The sequence below is a fragment of the Pleurodeles waltl genome, chromosome 5 (assembly GCF_031143425.1).
Source record: "Pleurodeles waltl isolate 20211129_DDA chromosome 5, aPleWal1.hap1.20221129, whole genome shotgun sequence".
NCBI lineage: Eukaryota > Metazoa > Chordata > Amphibia > Caudata > Salamandridae > Pleurodeles > Pleurodeles waltl.
Window position 1 is genome coordinate 760,450,250 of NC_090444.1, and position 18,428 is coordinate 760,468,677.

Genomic DNA, 18,428 nt, shown 5'->3' on the forward strand with positions numbered 1-18,428 from the left:
CGGCGGCGAACACCACAGTGAGTACTGCACCTACGACACAGGGGAGGGAAAAAACAGGGAAACACACACGCAACACCCCCACCCTCACCCTCACCCACTACAACACGCACACTAATACATGTTGATAGATTACAGTTACACCCCACCAAACCCCGCCCGGAAGAATGCAAAGACAAAAGGAAATGAGTGTAACCATAGTAATATATTAAAATCCAGTACGGAAAAATATATATACACTATAAACAAATATATACACCAAGAATAGTAGTCCAGGTATTGCTCCATTGAAGTCCGTGGAACACTGGTCCCACACTGCATGGGCGAGGCCCACACTCAATACCCGAACATGATGGAGAGAACACTGCAGGGGCATCAGATAGCAATAAAACAGGCACCTCATGGGGAAGGGAAAGGGGGGGCACATCAGCCGGTTGAGTGCACGATGCCAAATCCACGAGGGGGCCACATGCCCACTGTTCAATCCTGTGGAGTGCAAAGCCACAGTCTCACAAGTCTCTACAGTGGGTGGGTTGGCCACTGTTCAATCCTGGGGAGTGCAAAGCCACAGTCTCTCAAGTCGATATCAGTGGGTGGGTTGCCCACTGTTCAATCCTGGGGAGTGCAAAGCCACAGTCTCTCAAGTCTCTACAGTGGGTGGTTTGCCCACTGTTCAATCCCGGGGAGTGCAAAGCCACAGTCTCTCAAGTCTCTACAGTGGGTGGGTTGCCCACTGTTCAATCCCGGGGAGTGCAAAGCCACAGTCTCTCAAGTCTCTACAGTGGGAGGTTTGCCCACTGTTCAATCCCGGGGAGTGCAAAGCCACAGTTTCACAAGTCTCTACAGTGGGTGGTTTGCCCACTGTTCAATCCTGGGGAGTGCAAAGCCACAGTCTCACAAGTGGATAACAGCCTCCACTGGTTCTGGAGGGGGCTTTGTGCCCAGAGTGCTTCATCCTGCCAAGGACTGTGTGAGTGGATGTATCTCCCCACTGGTTCTGGAGGGGGCTTTGTGCCCAGAGTGCTTCATCCTGCCAAGGACTGTGTGAGTGGATGTATCTCTCCACTGGTTCTGGAGGGGGCTTTGTGCCCAGAGTGCTTCATCCTGCTCATGGGGGACTCAGTAGCGTCAGTGCCCTTGGCGCTCATGGGCCAGCGGTGCTTGTGGCGGAGGTGTCCTGTTCAGGGGTGCTTGTGGCGGCTGTGTCCTTGCCAGAGGTGTCCTGTTCAGCGGTGCTTGTGGCGGAGGTGTCCTGTTCAGCGGTGCTTGTGGCGGCGGAGTCCTTGGCAGCGGTGCTTGTGGCGGAGGTGTCCTGTTCAGCGGTGCTTGTGGCGGCGGTGTCCTTGCCAGAGGTGTCCTGTTCAGCGGTGCTTGTGGCGGAGGTGTCCTGTTCAGCGGTGCTTGTGGCGGAGGTGTCCTGTTCAGCGGTGCTTGTGGCGGCGGAGTCCTTGGCAGCGGTGCCTGTGGCGGAGGTGTCCTGTTCAGCGGTGCTTGTGGCGGAGGTGTCCTGTTCAGCGGTGCTTGTGGCGGAGGTGTCCTGTTCAGCGGTGCTTGTGGCGGCGGAGTCCTTGGCAGCGGTGCCTGTGGCGGAGGTGTCCTGTTCAGCGGTGCTTGTGGCGGTGGTGCCTGTTCAGCGGTGCTTGTTGCGGCGGGGTCCTTGGCAGCGACTCAGCTGCTGGCAGACCTGTCTGGGCCAGCGGGGCTGGTGCTGGCGTTGCTGTGTGGCCCAGCGGGGCTGGTGCTGGTGGTCCTGTCTGGCCCAGCGGGGCTGGTGCTGGCGGTCCTGTCTGGCCAAGCGGGGCTGGTGCTGACGGTGGTGTCTGGGCCAGCAGAGCTGGTGCTGGCGGTGCTGTGTGGCCCAGCGGGGCTGTTGCTGGCGGTCCTGTCTGGTCCAGCGGGGCTGGTGCTGGTGGTCCTGTCTGGCCCAGCGGGGCTGGTGCTGGCGGTCCTGTCTGGCCCAGCGGGCCTGGTGCTGACGGTGCTGTCTGGGCCAGCGGGGCTGGTGCTGGCGGTGATGTGTGGCCCAGCGGGGCTGGTGCTGGCGGTCCTGTCTGGCCCAGCGGGGCTGGTGCTGGCGGTCCTGTCTGGCCCAGCGGGGCTGCTGCTGGCGGTGCCGTGTGGCCCAGTGGGGCTGGTGCTGGCGGTCCTGTCTGGCCCAGCGGGGCTGGTGCTGGCGGTGGCCTCTTGGCCAGAGGGGCTGATGGCAGTGGCCTCCTGGGCAGCGGGGATGATGGCGGTGGCCTCCTGGGCAGCGGGGATGATGGCGGTGGCCTCCTGGGCAGTGGGGAGGATGGCGGTCTTCTCCGCTGTGCTGCTCTTCCCAGGATGTGTGGTGCTTATGTTTGCCTGAGCATCCTTTGTGTGTTGAGGTGTGTGCATGTTGGTCTGATGGTGTGCTTGGGGTAGGCTGAGGTACAGGAGTGTAGGTCTGGGTGGAGGACGTTGGAGGGGGGAGGCTAGAGACAGGGACAATAGCTGCCATCAGTGCTGAGGCCAGAGTCTGAAAAGCTCGCTGAAGGGCTGCCTGACCAGAATGAATGCCCTCCAGGAATGCATTGGTTTGTTGCAACTGCCTCTCTACACCCTGGATGGCATTCAAAATGGTAGACTGCCCGAAAGTGAGGGACCTGAGGAGGTCAATGGCCTCCTCACTGAGGGCAGCAGGGGTGACTGGGCAGGACCTGAGGTGCCTGGGGCGAAGGTGATGCCCACCCTCCTGGGTCAGCGGGCACGGGGCAAAGGCTGAGGGGCTGCTGGGAGGGCAGTGCTGGAAGTGGGGTTGCGGCTGTACCTGTAGATGCGGGGGGCACAGATGTGGCCTCCACCAGAAGGGAGCTCCCATCAGAAGACGAGTCTGTATCACTGGTGTCAGCTCCTGTCCCCGCCGTGGAGCTCCCCTCACCTTCCGGCCCCCTGGTGAATTCAGACTCCATAGTGTCGCCCTCCAGGGCCATGTGGGATGCAGCTCCCTCCTGCTCCGGTGCCACTGCTCCTCCACCTGATGATGCTAATGCACACAAGAACAGGGAGACCACAAAAAGGGGGGGAAGACAGAAGAAAGAAATGTTGAGTGCATGCATTACCGCTACCGTTGGCGGACACGACCGACACAGAAGCCCCCTGCACTACGCTGCGCACTTGGGGTCCACTGTTCAATCCCTGAGACATGGCCTATAAGGCTATGGCTGACATCCACACACATGGATGTCACAGGAGCCTGACTAGGTGTTGTTGGCACTGTACACAGGTGGGGTGGGGTCCCACAGGGTCTGCCAGAAGAAGGGGACCTAACTAGCACACTCTCCCTGGCCTAGGGAAACCCACAGCCCACCTCCCCACCCAGACACCTCCACTGCGTGCTGAATCAGCTGAATGAGAGTGTACTCACCCCCTTGTGGCTGCTGTGAAGCCCTCAAGCACCCATCCAACTCCGGGTATGCCACCACCAGGATCCTGAACATCAGGGGGGTCATGGTGCGACTGGCACCCCTCCCACGTTAGGAGGCCATCCCCAGCTGGGCCTCCGCCATCTTCTTGCTCCAGCGGCGAATGTCCTCCCATCTCTTAAGGCAGTGGGTGCTCTGTCTGTGATAGACCCCCAGGGTCCGGACGTCCTTGGTGATGGCACGTCAGATGTCCTTCTTCTGGTGGGCGCTGACCTACATTAATTGTACAGGGGAAAAAGAAAAGTTATTACCAACTGCACTGTCACAGTCATTGGCCCCCATCCGTACCCTTGCCAAGTGGCACATGCACTCACTGTTGTTTCATGCACGCCTCATTCTCCCCCACCCCATCTTTCATCCACGCCACTCCACAGAGGCATAGCCCATACAGCATGCTCCCAGTGTACTTACCTGTCTGTCTGGAGGACCGTAGAGTAGCGTCTACTGGGGGAGGACCCCATCCACGAGTTTCTCCAACTCCTCCGTGCTGGAGGCAGGGGCCCTTTCCCCAGACGCACGAGCCATTGTCTCTTCCAGACTGAGGTCACAGCAGCACTTGCAGTGTGGGTCCTCACCTGTCGAAGATCAGGTATCGAGTGATTGAACAGAGAGAAAATGGCGGTCACGTCACTGCCAGCGTACATCGTCTTTGGCTCCTGGGACCCATAGGGGCAAATATTAACCAATGCAGAATTGCGCTGCGGTCTTCGACCGCCTACCGCGACGGTGTACAACGCCAGCGCAGTTACCTCACATCCCATTGTCCCACTTTAGAGGTCAAGCAGCCGCCATTTCGGGGGCCCACATGGCTTAATTTTTTACTGCGTCACACATACCTAGGCCTAGCCTCAACACACATACAGGCCACTTTTCGGATTATGATTTGTGTTCTGTGTAAGCTGTGGGTACGTACCTCTAAGTTGGTTGACTCTGTGCTCGCTATTGTCATTCATAGGCACCTTCCGCTGGGACATGTGAGGAGATGACGGCATCCTCCGGTGTACAGACCGCTGGTGGACCTGTCGACAATGGAGGAAAGACATGTGATCATCACCTACAGGCTTGACCGTGCCACAATCCATGAACTGTGTACCCACCTGGAGCCAGACCTGATGTCAGCTATCCACCATCCCACAGGAATCCCCCCTCAAGTGCAGGTTCTGTCAGTACTCCATTTCCTTGCAAGTGGGTCTTTTCAAACAACAGTGGCCATAGCATCAGGGATGTCCCAGCCTATGTTTTCCAACGTGTTGTCCAGAGTGTTGTCTGCCCTGCTGAAACACATGCGGAGCTACATCGTTTTCCCTCAGGTGGAGGATTTGCCTACAGTGAAAGGTGATTTCTATGCCCTGGGACATATCCCCAACTTCATAGGTGCCATTGATGGGACACATGTGGCTTTGGTACCCCCCGCAGGAGTGAACAGGTGTACGGAAACCGGAAGAGTTATCATTCGATGAATGTGCAGATGGTGTGTTTGGCAGACCAGTACATCTCCCATGTGAATGCCAAATTCCCTGGCTCAGTGCATGACGCTTACATCCTGTGGAATAGCAGCATCCCTTATGTGATGGGCCAACTCCAGAGGCACCGTGTGTGGCTATTAGGTAAGCACCTGGAAGAAAGTCAGTGGGAATGGTTGTCTGGGTCTGGGAATATCCCTACAGGTTAGTGTGTGTCTGACAGTTGTCCGTCGCCATTTGCAGGTGACTCTGGCTACCCCAACCTGTCATGACTACTGACCCCAGTGAGGAAACCCAAGACAAGGACAGAGGAACGCTACAATGAGGCCCATGGGCGAAGTAGGAGGATTATAGAGCGGACTTTGGCCTCCTGAAGGCCAGGTTCAGGTGCCTCCATATGACAGGTGGATCCCTATTCTACTCACCAAAGAAGGTGTGCCAGATCATCGTGGCTTGCTGTATGCTTCACAACTTAGCTTTGCGACGACAGGTGCCCTTTCTGCAGGAGGATGGTCCAGATGGAGGTGTTGTGGCAGCTGTGGAGCCTATGGACAGTGAAGACGAGGAAGCAGAAGAAGAGGACATCAACAACAGGGACTCTGTGATCCTGCAATACTTCCATTGAGACACAGGTAAGAATACAATCCTGCCTACTACATTTACTTTAACACTACTACCTCTCTACTGTCTGTCGTTTTCACCCAGTGTATGGTCACTGAGTTGTTACTTTCCCTTACGATTTCACAGATGTGGGTCCCACTGTGTGACATCTGCTTTGTTTCCTCATGGACTAGAGCTGTGTGACATAGGTATGCTGACATTACAATTGAAAGAGCATTTTGTCACTGTAATTGCTAATACACTATTTCAAAATCACAGACAGACTCTAGATTGTTTTGTGCTGTAAGGGTGTTTATTTAAGTGCTCAATATTGGAGGGTGCGGTAAAATGGTGAGGGGGGATGGTGGAGGAATGTCCATGGCAGAGTCCAGTCTATTAGTCTCACAGGTGCATTGGCCAAATGGGCATAGGAAGTGGAGCTGGGGAAGTTTGAGGATGGACAGGGTGACAAGGTGGGACAAAAGGATGACATTCAGGGCGGTCTCATTTCTTGGCAGGGGTCTTGGCATTGTTTTCTGTCTTTGTCCTGGATCTCAGGGACCGATTGCGGGGTGGTTCTCCATCTGCAGGGTTGTGGGGTGCTGGTGTGGTGGTCCTGTGGCGGTGCCTCCTGTCCACTAGCGCCGGCGGAGGTGGTGGGCAGTTTATCGTCCAGGCTAGTGTCAGGGGCTCCTTGTTGTGCCACACTGTCCCTCCTGGTGTTGAGGACTTCCTTCAGCACCCCTAAGATGGTGTCCAGGGTGGAATTGATGGATCTGAGTTCCTCCCTGAAGCCCAAATACTGTTCCTTCTGCAGCCGCTGGGTCTCCTTAAACTTGGCCAGTACCGTTGCCATCGTCTCCTGGGAATGATGGTACGTTCCCATGATGTTGGAGAGGGCCTCATGGAGAGTGGGTTCCCTGGGCCTGTCCTCCCCCTGTCACACAGCTGTCCTCCCAGTTTCCTGTTATCCTGTGCCTCTGTACCCTGAACCGTGTGCCCACTGCCACTGCCCCCAGGTCCCTGTTGTTGTTGGGGTGGTGGGTCAGCCTGGGTTCCCTGTAGTGGTGGACACACTGCTGATTGACATGTCCTGGGGACAGAGGTATGGGTCCGCTGGGTGGGTCCTGTGCTGGTGTTTCCAGAGGGGGGAAGCTCTGTGGTGGCCTGTGCCAGTGTGAGGGTAACCGACTGTCCCGAGGTCCCATATGGGCTGGGCTAGTCATCTAGATCCAGTTGGACAGAGCTGCTGTCATCACTGTGGGCCTCTTCTGTTGGTGGTGTGGACATGTGTGGACCCTCCTGTCCGGTGACATTGGGTAGGGGTCCTGCAGGGGTATAAAAGGATGTTTATTGCATCTGTGTGTGCCATGGTGTGCAATGGGTGGGTGACCGTGTACCCCAGTGCTTGCATTCCTCTGTGGTACCTTGTGTGATGGTGGTTTAGGGGGGTGTATGGGTATGTGCAGTGGCCATGCTTTGGTGATGGGTGTCCATGCTTTGTTGTTGCATGCAGGGCTTGGTGTTGGGATGTGTGGTTTGTGATACTGGGACATACGTGAGGAGTTGGAGCGATGGGGTGAGGGCAAGGGTGGGGGTATGTGATGGCATACACGTAGGGTGGGGGATATAGTAGTAAAGCATTGCCTTCCCAGAGTCCATTCCTCCATCTACTCTTGCGAGGACCTCAGGATGCAGAATCGCCAAGACTTGCTCCTCCCATGTTGTTAGTTGTGGGGGAGGAGGTGGGAGTCCGCCGCCAGTCCGCTGAACCGCAAGGTGGTGTCTTGATACCACAGAACGCACCTTCCCCCGTAGGTCGTTCCACCTCTTCCTGATGTCATCCCTATTTCTTGGGTGCTGTCCCACTGCGTTGACCCTGTCCACTATTCTTCACCATAGCTCCATCTTCCTAGCTATGGAGGTGTGCTACACCTGTGATCAGAATAGCTGTGGCTCTACCCGGACGATTTCCTCCACCATGACCCTGAGCTCTTCCTCAGAGGACCTGGGGTGTCTTTGCCGTGCCATGGGGTGGTATGGGTGATATGTGGGGTGGTGTGTGTTGTGATGTGTGGGGTGATATTTAGTGGTGTGTTGTGTGAGGTTCGTGGAAGTTATGTGGGTGATGGTATTGTGTACCTGTGGATGCTTGGTAGTAGTTTGTAGTGTCTCTCTCTGGCCTTCTTTCGGTATATTGGTTGTAGGGGTTTGTGGGTGATGCGGGTGTGTGTTTTATATTGTAATGGGTGTGTGTATATGTATCAGGTGTGTACATTTGGAATTGTCCAATGTGGCAGTGTTTTGTAAGAGTGTGTGTATTTTGAGCGCAGCGGTGTGTACCGCCAATGGAATACCGCGTTTGAAAGACCGAGGCGTGGATTCGTGGGTCGTGATAGTGTGGGCGTATTTCTGTTGGCGTCACGGTAGAGGTTTTGTTTTCGCCAGTTTATCACTGACCTTTGGTGTGGCAGACTTGTGTGGGTGTCTCAATTTTGGCAGATTCCGAGCAGTGGGTCATAATTACCGTGGCGGAATTCCGCTGCCATGGCAGTGTGTTGGCGGTCTTCTGCATGGCGGTAAGCGGCTTTTACTGCCAATGTTGTAATGAGGGCCTTTGTATTTGCTGATACCACTTTGTCAATTTTGTGGGCAATGGATAACTCTCCAAATTGCCTTTAGCTTAATTGTTTTTTGATTTTCAATTGGCTAAACATTTTTGCAAATTGTTAGAATAATTGTTAGGGCCTGGGTTAGGCCCCTCAACTTTAGCAAAAAGTTTTAAAAGTCCTTACTTTAGTTAGCCAATCCAAAGAGGGGATTCCAAATTCTAAAAAGGTCCTAACTATAGCAAAAGTAAATGTGTCAGATGTAGAGACCCAGAACCAGGAGCTCAACCTGTAATCTTAAAAGGCATATGGCTATGACCAATTAAGGAAGCTCTGCAGACTGTACAAAATCCATACTGGAAAAAGCCCCAAAGAAGAGAAACTTAGGTTCCAGGTGGCCCAGAATGAAAGAGATAATCCCCAGATGACGTAGATGATCATGCATCTGTGGTGGATGAAGAAGCTGTGGATAGAGGAGATGAGGGTAGCTCTTCTCACTCTAGCACTAGTGCACCCACAGAACCCGACCTGGACATTGCAAGGCTGACCAAAAGATTGGTCTTAGAGAGTCAGCTTTGGAAATGGAGAAACAGAGAAAAGAGGTGTGCCTAGGACTCATCCCTGGTGGCAGAATACAAGTACTGAGGGAGAAATCCTTCAACATCAAACTTTAAAAATAAGTTGTCCCTCCCTTCAATGAAGGGGATGATATAGTCAAATAGTTTTCTGCCTTTGAGAAAGCCTGTATTGGGTGGGAAATTGAGAAAAAGCACTGGGGCACACTGTTGTGGGAGTTATTCTAAGAAAAGGGCAGAGATAGGCTCCAGACACTGAATGAGATAGATTTTGAGTCCTATGACCTAATGAAGAGTACCCTGATTGAGAGCTTTGGATTTACAACTGAAGAGTACCATATAAAGTTCACGGAGGCTCGAAAAACCCAGTGCCAAACTTGAGTAGACTTTGTTGACTATTCAGTAAAAATGCTGAGTGGTTGGTTAGCTAAGAACAAGGTATAAGATTACAATGAGCTGTACAACCTACTCATGAAAGAGCATCCGTTGAGTAATTGTTTCAATGATAGGCTACATCAACACCTGGTAGACCTGGGTCCACGCCTCCTCAAGAATTGGGGAGGAAGACAGACCTTGGGGTTAAGACAAGGGTAACCTAAACTACCACTGGTGAGGGGGACCAAAAGAAAGAGGCGAAAAAGACCCCCCAATGGAAAGATGGGAGCCAAAACTAAAAAATAAAAAGAGTTTTCTTAAGGGCCCAGAGACTTCTCACAGTCTAGGGGTGGGTACAGAGGTAAGAACTTTTGTCCCAACAAGGCTTGGTGGTGCCATTACTGCAAGACTAAAGGACACCAAACTGGAGATTCTAGTTGTCAAAACAAAAAGAATGCCTCTAGTCAACCTGTAGTAAATGCAGTTGCTAGACTCCAGATGTGATCAAAGGTGTGGCCTGACCATACCAGTGATCCCAAAGAGGCAACATTACACACAGAGCTTGGGGTATAATTATCCTGTGCTGCTGGCCAAGTAAAAATAATGGCAATACTCTTTGATTAATGGGGAGAAAGTGGAAGCAATGAGGGATACAGGGACTAGTGTTACCGTGGTAACTCAGAACTTGGTCCATTCAAAACAGTTCCTGGTAGGGAAGTCTTATCCTGTGTCCATTGCTGACAATGAGACAAAGTCCCATCCCATGGCTATGGTAACCTTTGATTGGGGGGAGTAGTAGTGATTGTGTCTTCATTCATCCCAGTAGATTGCTTGTTTGGAAATTAACAAGAGCATTTCCCCAGGGCTGAAGTAGAAGTGCCTATGATCCCAGAATGGGCATGTGTCAAGACTAGGGCACAGAGAAAACTTCAAAATCAAAAAAGGAGAGTGGATCCTGAAATAGTGGACTAACCCCCCAAGCAGAAAAACACTAGACTGGTGAACCAGATTCAAATCAGATGCCAAATTAGGACCCCTCTTCTCAGGAAGACGATTGATTCACCCTTCTTGGAGGGAACTGAGTCTGCAGAGCTTGGGCTTTACCACCAAGAGCTCTTGGGCCCGGGGGGGGCCCTCCAGGGAAGATCCATGCCAGGGGCAGAGGACCTGTCCCTCTCTTGAAGGCCTGAGGCAGCAAGCTTCACAGAAAGAACTAAGAAATATCACTGGTACCCTGTCAGAGAGGCCAATCCTCAGGGTTTGCATGCTGTTATCAATAAACCCGCCTCCTGGCACCTTCAACTTTACTTGCTATATTAGCGCTGAGCCTTAAAGTGGCCAGACAGGGGGAAGGGGAATAAGGGAAGGGAACAGCAGGAAAGGAGACCTGTGGAAACAAGAATCAAATGGCCACCAACAATGTGACTACACAAATGCCAGGTTTTATCTTTATATACTATAAGTCTTGCATTTCCTATGTCTCCTGATTTAAATTGGTACTTTTGTTGTCTGAATGTTAACTGTCTTCCATTTTCGTAATGATTCACAAGATGCTGAAAAATTGTCAGGAAAAAAACCTTAAACATATATCAAATTAAATGTTACATCACATTCCTGCAAATTCAACAAACACGATTTCAATTTACTTCATTAAATTGTATTGTTCCATAGACATGTTCTTTCACGATCAAAGGAATGGTTCCTTGCTTTTCAGGAATCATTCTTAGAAAAAGGCACTATAACAACATTGAATCGAGTGCAACACAATGGGGCATAATTATACTCTGTTTGCACCGAATTAGCGTCATTTTTTAAACTCTAATTTGGTGCAAATATAACTCCATATTTATACTTTGGTGCTGGACCTATCTAGCACCAAGGCCCTGCTTTATACTTTTTTTGCACCGCATTAACGTCATTTTTTGACGCAAAAGTGGCGCAAACTTTCAAAATATTGCCCCTTATTTATACTTTTTGCTCCAAAACTGCACTAACTCAGTTTTGCACCAAAAAGTTTTGCACCGGCTTGCACCATTTCTGTGCACCAGCCGTGCACCATATTTATGGAATGGTGCAAGCCGGTGCAAAGGGTAGGGTAGAGTTTTAAAAAATGACTTTAGTCGGGTGGGGCTGGCAGCATAGAAGAAGAGGGTTTAGCACCAAAAAATGGCTTTAGGCAGGTTAGAGTAAAAAAAAATGACTAACCAGATTAGCGTCATTTTATGGTGCTAAACCTACCATGCCACATGACTCCTGCCTTAGAAAAGGCAGGAGTCATGCCCACCACCCCAATGGCCAGCACAGAGGACAGGGGTACCCCGGGCATGGCCATTGCACCCTGTGCCATGTATGGGGGCCCATTTCAGGGCCCCCTATAGCACTTTCAAAAATAAAATGCACTTACCTGTACTTACCTGGGATGCGGTCCCCCATCCTCGCAGTCCCTCTAGTGTGGGTGGGGGTGCCCCTGGGGCCTAGGGAGGGCACCTCTGGGCTTATTCCATGATGTTCTACCATGGAAATAGGCCCACAGGTTCCCTAACGCCTGCCCTGACCCAGGTCTTAAAAAATGGGGCAAAGCAAGCTTTGGCCCATTTTTTGACCCCTCCTCCCTCCCTTGCACCATTTTTGCATGGGAGTATAAATATAGCGTTAAGGCCATATAGTCATTTTTTGCACGGGAACACCTACCTTGCATCTCATTAAGGAAAGGTAGGTTTCCACTTCCAAAAAATGGCTTTAACTCCATAAATGTGGCGCTAGATGGGTCTAGCACCAAAGTATAAATATGGAGTTAGTTTTGCACTGAATTAGAGAAGAAAAAAAATGACGCTAATTCAGTGCAAACAGAGTATAAATATGCCCCTTAGCGTCACAAAATGATGCTAATCTGGTCAGAATCATTTATTTTGACTCAAACCTGCCTAACGTGATTTTTTTTTTAAGCTAGCCTACCCTTTGCACTGGCTTGCACCATTCCATAAATATGGTGCCCAGCTGGTGCTAAAAAATGGTGCAAGCCGGTGCAAAACTTTTTGGTGCAAAACTGTGTTAGTGCAGTTTTGCACCAAAAAGTATAAATAAGGCCCAATGTATCTTGTTTCCACTCTGCCACTAGTGAGCAGTTTAATACAATGTAGCTAAATTTCGTTCTGCCATTTGTGAACGACTATCATGTAACACAGAAATAAATTATAGCGACATCGTCTTACTCTGCTGCTTATAAGCGCTTACTATGTAACAACAAATGACTGTTTGGTATATATAAGAAAGAGGAATTAGCGCTCCTAAAATAACAAGAGAATGGATGGTGGAAGTCAAAAACCACAATCCGTTATTTCACCTTAGATGTCAGATGAACCATGCCTCAACTTTCAATGTAGCGGAATACAAGGCGGCTTCATAAACGGAGAAACCAATGTGTTTGTAGACAAAATCAAGGAGCCCCAAAACGAAGTGTCTGCTCCCAGCAAGGATTCCAGAATAGTGACCACTGAGAACTGGGCAGGGCCATTTAAAAAGAAGTGCCCGGCCCAAGATGGCTGCCACAAGGAAAGCTGGGACTTGAAGTTCCTATATAATAGTAACAGGCAGAACACTGGGCAAGATGGTGCACGCAGAAGCGCGAGCCCAGGAACTAAGCCCTGACGTTATTCTGATCGCGAAGAGAGTGATCATGCAGACAATGAATCCTAACCTTAGGGCAACATAACCACCAACGCCTTAACATTGAAATATGCACCTTGCCACAATGGGAAGCTGACGTTCTAGCATGAGGACAGATTGAAAGACTTGCCCCTCTGCCTAATAATGAACACCGGATACTGACGTTCTAGTGTGAGGACATATAGGAAGACTTGCCCCTCTGCATAATGATAAACACCGGATATGGGTGGGCCTTAGAGCACGCACGCTGTGATGTTGACAGTATTCCCCCCTCCCAAGCACGCTATAGGGCCTGGCTTACAAGGGTTGAAGCAATGAAAACGCTGCACCAAACGTGGGACATGTACATTGTGAGCTGCAATCCAAGAGTCATTTTCTGGACCGTAGCCCTTCCAGGCTACCAAATACCATAGTATGCGACCTCGGAATTTGGAATCTGAAATCTGTCACACTTCATACTCCCAATCCCCTCGTACCACGGCCGGGGAATGTCGAGGATGGCATTTCTGGTGGGCTTCTTTCTAAAGAGAAGTATGAAAAACAAGGTGAATATGTAATGATGAGGGTAATTGTAGTTTATAGGTGACTGGATTCACCTGTTGAAGTATTTTATAAGGACCAATATATTTGGGGTGGAACGTATGTCTTTTTCTAAAGGTGATATTACGTGTTGAAAGCCATACCCTGTTACCTGGTTTTTATTGAGGGCCTTCGCAATGCTTCTTGTCATAGTGTTTTATGTATATTAATTTGGCCTTTTCCAAGTGTTGTTAAATTTGCCTTTGAGTGTTATGAAGTGTTGTACAGCAGTAGAGTCTGCGGGTGTAAGAGAAGCTTCCTAAGGTAGAGTAACGTGCAGAGGATTGGGATGATGTCCAAATATCCCATAGAAGGGTGTTGAGCCAATGGATGTATGGTAAGAGTTGTTGTAGGCGAGTTCAGCTAGCCAGAGCATTAATACCCATGAATTCACAGCTTTTTCTGCATAACATCGCAAATATTGTTTTAATGTTTCATTTAATTGTTCAGTCTGCCCATCCATTTGAGGATGATGGCTGGTGGATGAAGTAGATGTGACTTGTAGAGCCTTCCACCAAGTTTGCCAAAAAACGAGAGGAAAATTGAGATCCTCAATTGGAGAGTATAACTTTAGGTAGTCCATGAAGACAAACTATTTGCGCTAAGAGTATGATTGCTAGTTGACTAGAAGTTGTAATTTTGTACAAGCAAAGAAGTGTGCATATTTAGTAAAGCTATCTATAACTACTAAGATCACAGAATGATGTTGCACCGGTGGCAAAAATGTAATGAAGTCTAAAGATATCTATTCCCAGGGTTTACTTGGGGTTGGGAGGGGCTGCAAAAGTCCTCTGGGTTTTGAATGTCTAGTCTTAGCCGAGGCACATGTCTCCCAATTTGCAACCATGTTTTAATATCCTTTACTAGGGTTGGCCACCAAAAATACCTTTGGACTAATTCATGAGTTTTTGGAATGCCTGGATGTCCTGCTCTGGGAATGGTGTGCAACCAATGAAAAACTAGTTTGCGGAGACTTGTGTTTGGGACAAACAAGCGAGATTTGTGAAATGGTAAACCTTGTTTGATTGTTCTGTTGGGATTCGTTTGAACCCATTCTTTCCACTTCTCAATGGTAAAATAATTATAAATGTTTTCAAAGAAGTCTTCAGTTTTTATAAGGCATAAAACCTTTTCTGGGGTTATTATGGCTTGAGGTGGTTGAGCAATGGGTAGCATATTGGAATCTTGCGTGGATAAGGCATCAGCTTTACGATTGTCTCGACCAGGGCGGAATGTTACAACAAAGTTGAATTCTGCAAAAAACAGCATCCATCGTAATTGTCTAGGCGTTAGAAGACGCTGCAGTCATGAATTGTAGATTATGATGATCCGTATAATCTGTGATGGTATATTGTGCTCCCAATAAATAATGCCTTCATTCTTTAAAGGCATCATGTATTGCTAGAAGTTCTTTCTCAGCTATAACATAGTTTTGTCTGCCTCAGTCAGTTTACATGATATATACTCTACCGGATAGAGTTGGCCAGTTTCCTTAATGCGTTGGGAAAGTACCGCACCTATCGCAGTATCCGAAGCATCCGCTTTTACAATAAAGGGGTGTTCCATGTCAGGATGTGCTAGGATAGGGGCTATGGAGAAAGCCTTTTTAAGAGTCAAAAATACCTTATCTGCCTCTAGTGACCACAAAATGGTTCCTTTTTCCTTAATCATTTGGTAATGGGTGAAACAGTTTGAGAAAAGTGATCTACAAATTGGCAGTAGAAATTGGCAAAGCCAAGAAAACATTGCACATCTCGTACTGTTTTGGGGATAGGCCAGTCAGTGGCAGCTTGATTTTTTCTTTCTGCCATTTTCATTCCTTTTGGAGTAAGTATTACTCCCAAAAGTTCAACGGTGGTAACGTGAAGCTCACATTTACTCAGTTTGCAATATAAATGATGCTTTCGAAGAGTTAACAGAATCTTACTCACATGTTGTTCATGTTCAGCCTCGTTATTGGAACATATAAGTAAATCATCAATATACACTATTGCAAAAAAGATCTCCGGGTGGTCCAAGATGGCGGCGGCGTTTGCCTAGCGGCAGTAGGTGCTCCCTCCTCTCTTGACCCGGGGAGTGTCAGTAAGCCTGCTATGTGAAGTGCAGGAATGCGGGAAGTGAAAGCCGTGCTCATACTCGTCGTTCTGGAACCGTATAGTACCGGTTCATGCCGCTGCTGCAGCCCCACTGGTGTATTGGAGAGTTGCAGGGCGGACAGCCGAGGACTAGGCGCACAACGACAAACACGGCAACAAAGACGCCAGGGGCAAGGCAAGCTTCGTTTGGCGCATCGAGGACTAGCAACGGTAATGGCCCCTAAAAACGCGTGCAGCAACTGCGCAAAGCCTGGAATTGATTAAAGGAGTTTACCCCAGACCCAATCGCGCTCTTTGGGGGCTGTCTCGAACGCTGGGAAAAAAATGAGTTTTAAACCCCAGGGGACTCGGAGCAGTAAGCAATTGCCACAAATTTTGGATGCCGGCACCGGGACCGGGAATAAGGGCACTGCGCACCACGGGGATGGTGTGATCATCCCAGACATGTATAAAAACCTTCGGCCTATACCACACTTGCCCCTCCAAACTAGGAAGAAGACGATCTTAATGAATTCGAAGTATGTGCAGGAAATGGAGGGACGTAGTGAGTGTAATGGAGGATCGGCACCCTCTGCCAGCTGCAACAGCCTCCTTCCGGTTAGTGGTGAATGCTCTTTTGATATGACTGTCATTCCAATGGATCTTACTTTTACTAGCCTACGTGCCTCTGCCCTTAGCTCCAACTCTGAGGATGTATTGACTGTGACTGAAGAGGGTGAGCACTGTACCCCACAGGATCCCAGTCTAGGGCAACCTATAATCCCAGTGCAGGGTTCTGAGAATCGGGTGTGTCGCAATGGGCTGGGGCCGAGGCCGGTCCATGCTTTGGTAAGGGAAGATCTCAGGACTATCGGGAGCCCCCAGTTGGATGTCTTTAATAACTGAACTGAGCAGGGTACTCTCGGATGAACCGAGGTTGCAGAGAACGTTTTCTCACTATCAGATCAGTCTAGGGACCCAGAAGATCCCAATGATGGCCTATCAACTGACTCACTATCTTACAGTAGCTCTATCCCTTCTGCGATTTCTATGGTGGGGCAGTCTGCAATGCAATGCAGAGAAATTGCCATAGAAGCTGACTTTGCAAAAACCAAGCCAGTCAAAACTAATGAAAAAATATATATATATAATCATAAGTAGGGCAAGAGCGATGCCATGGGACTATACAGATACTCAGCCATTTCAACATAACTCAGATAATGTGTTTAAGGGGCCGAGGGATCCTGTCACTGACTCTGTAGGCGATGGTGCGCCTCCATCTCTGCATCTTATTTATCAAACTATGATGGCACAGCATAAGCAGATACAAGGTGACAATAAAAAAGCCAGGTTGGCCACCAAGCAGCTACAGGTTGCAGTAAGTAAGGTCGCAAAGTCTTGTTCAGAGATTGGGGAGCGTATCGCCACAACTGAAACTCGTACCAGTGTGTTAGAAGCTGAGCTGGGGACCGTAGTACAGCAGTCAACTATGCATGAATCGCAACTTACTGATATCCAGTGGAAATTGGAGGATTTTGAAAATCAGCAGCGACACAACAATCTATGCATCTTGGGGACTCAAGAAGGAGCGGAAGGTCAAGATACTGGAGCTTTTATTGTTAAAAAATGTTAAACTGCTTTTCCGGAGCTGGCTAGTTGGGACTGGGACAGAGAGATTCAACAGGCCTATCGGTTTCCATTACATTTGAAAAAGCCATGGTTGGCAGGGGAGGCCACGATGAATCAGCCACAATCTAGGGCTATTATTGTTTACTTCGGTAACTATCTGCTGCGGCAGGCAGTTTTTGAGAAAGCTCGCCTATATTTAAAAGCCAACTCTGAGGTTTTCACTTTTTTTTCCCGCCCGACTATTGTCATGCCACAGTGGAAAGGCTCTGGCGCCTGCGTCAAATGATACACTTTTTTCATGAGAAGGACGCAGAGGCTTATCTGTTGCACCCCGCTCACCTAAAAAAAGGCGCAGTTTGGGTCTTCTCTTCTGAAATTAAGACCAAAAAGTATTTGCAAACTCTGACCTAGTTTAGGTTGAACGCGGCAAAGCAAAAGACTGTTTTTTTTTTTGTGGCACATTGGACTGTAAGGCATATGTATCTTGGCAGGTGGTTATTGGCACTTGATGCTATGTTGTTTATCTTATTTATTCACTTCTTCCTGGGTGTATAATGCTCGCTGTAATTATGGGCGGCTGTAGGAACTTTGGACCCTAGGATAGAAGTGAATTTTTCTTTTTCTTTTTGAGGTCCCAGGTGTTTTGAGGGGAGGGGGTCTCGCCATTTTACAGACTTTTGGCCAGGCTGTCTCACCTGGTAAGAGTGGGGGGTGGGGGTGTGTGGGTGGTGTTTTGGGAGTAAGTGGGTTTGGGGGATACAGGGGTGAAAAGCTGTGGGTAGAGCGAGTTGGGTAGGGGGGGCGGTAGAAGATTCACGACAGAGCAATGTTTTGAGCGCTGTATATTTTTTATCAGTACTGTCTTGATCCAGGTGGCTGTGGAGAAAGATTTAAATGGGATACTGTAATAAGCTATGAGTTGCTACGATAAATATTAGTGGGCTAAACGATGCTACAAAAAGGCGTTTTGTCGCTCATGGTTTAAAAACATTGAGGGCGGATTTAATTTGTAAGCAGGAGACGCACATTATTGGCTCCCAAAAATATCTGCTGGAATTTCTGGGGTGCCAATTACTGGCCTATACTTCCCAGGGAACCACTACGAAGGGCGTAGCTGTATTGGCACGACATAACCTGTTAAAGTTGCCAGGCAATCTGTGGATAAATTGGGCCAATGGGTGATCCTGGACTGTATTATCGGTGTGCCTAGATTTACGGTGTGTTCAATTTATGGATCTAATTTGGATGACCCCGAAGTCATTAATTACCTTAACATAGAGCTCGCAGCCTGGGCCTTGCCGATTATTATTTATGGGGACTTGATTATACAGATTGATGTCAGTACTCCTTTGCAGAGCGAGGAACACTATACGGGGAAAAAAACAAAAGCTTTTCAGGCTTTACAAGCCTTGGT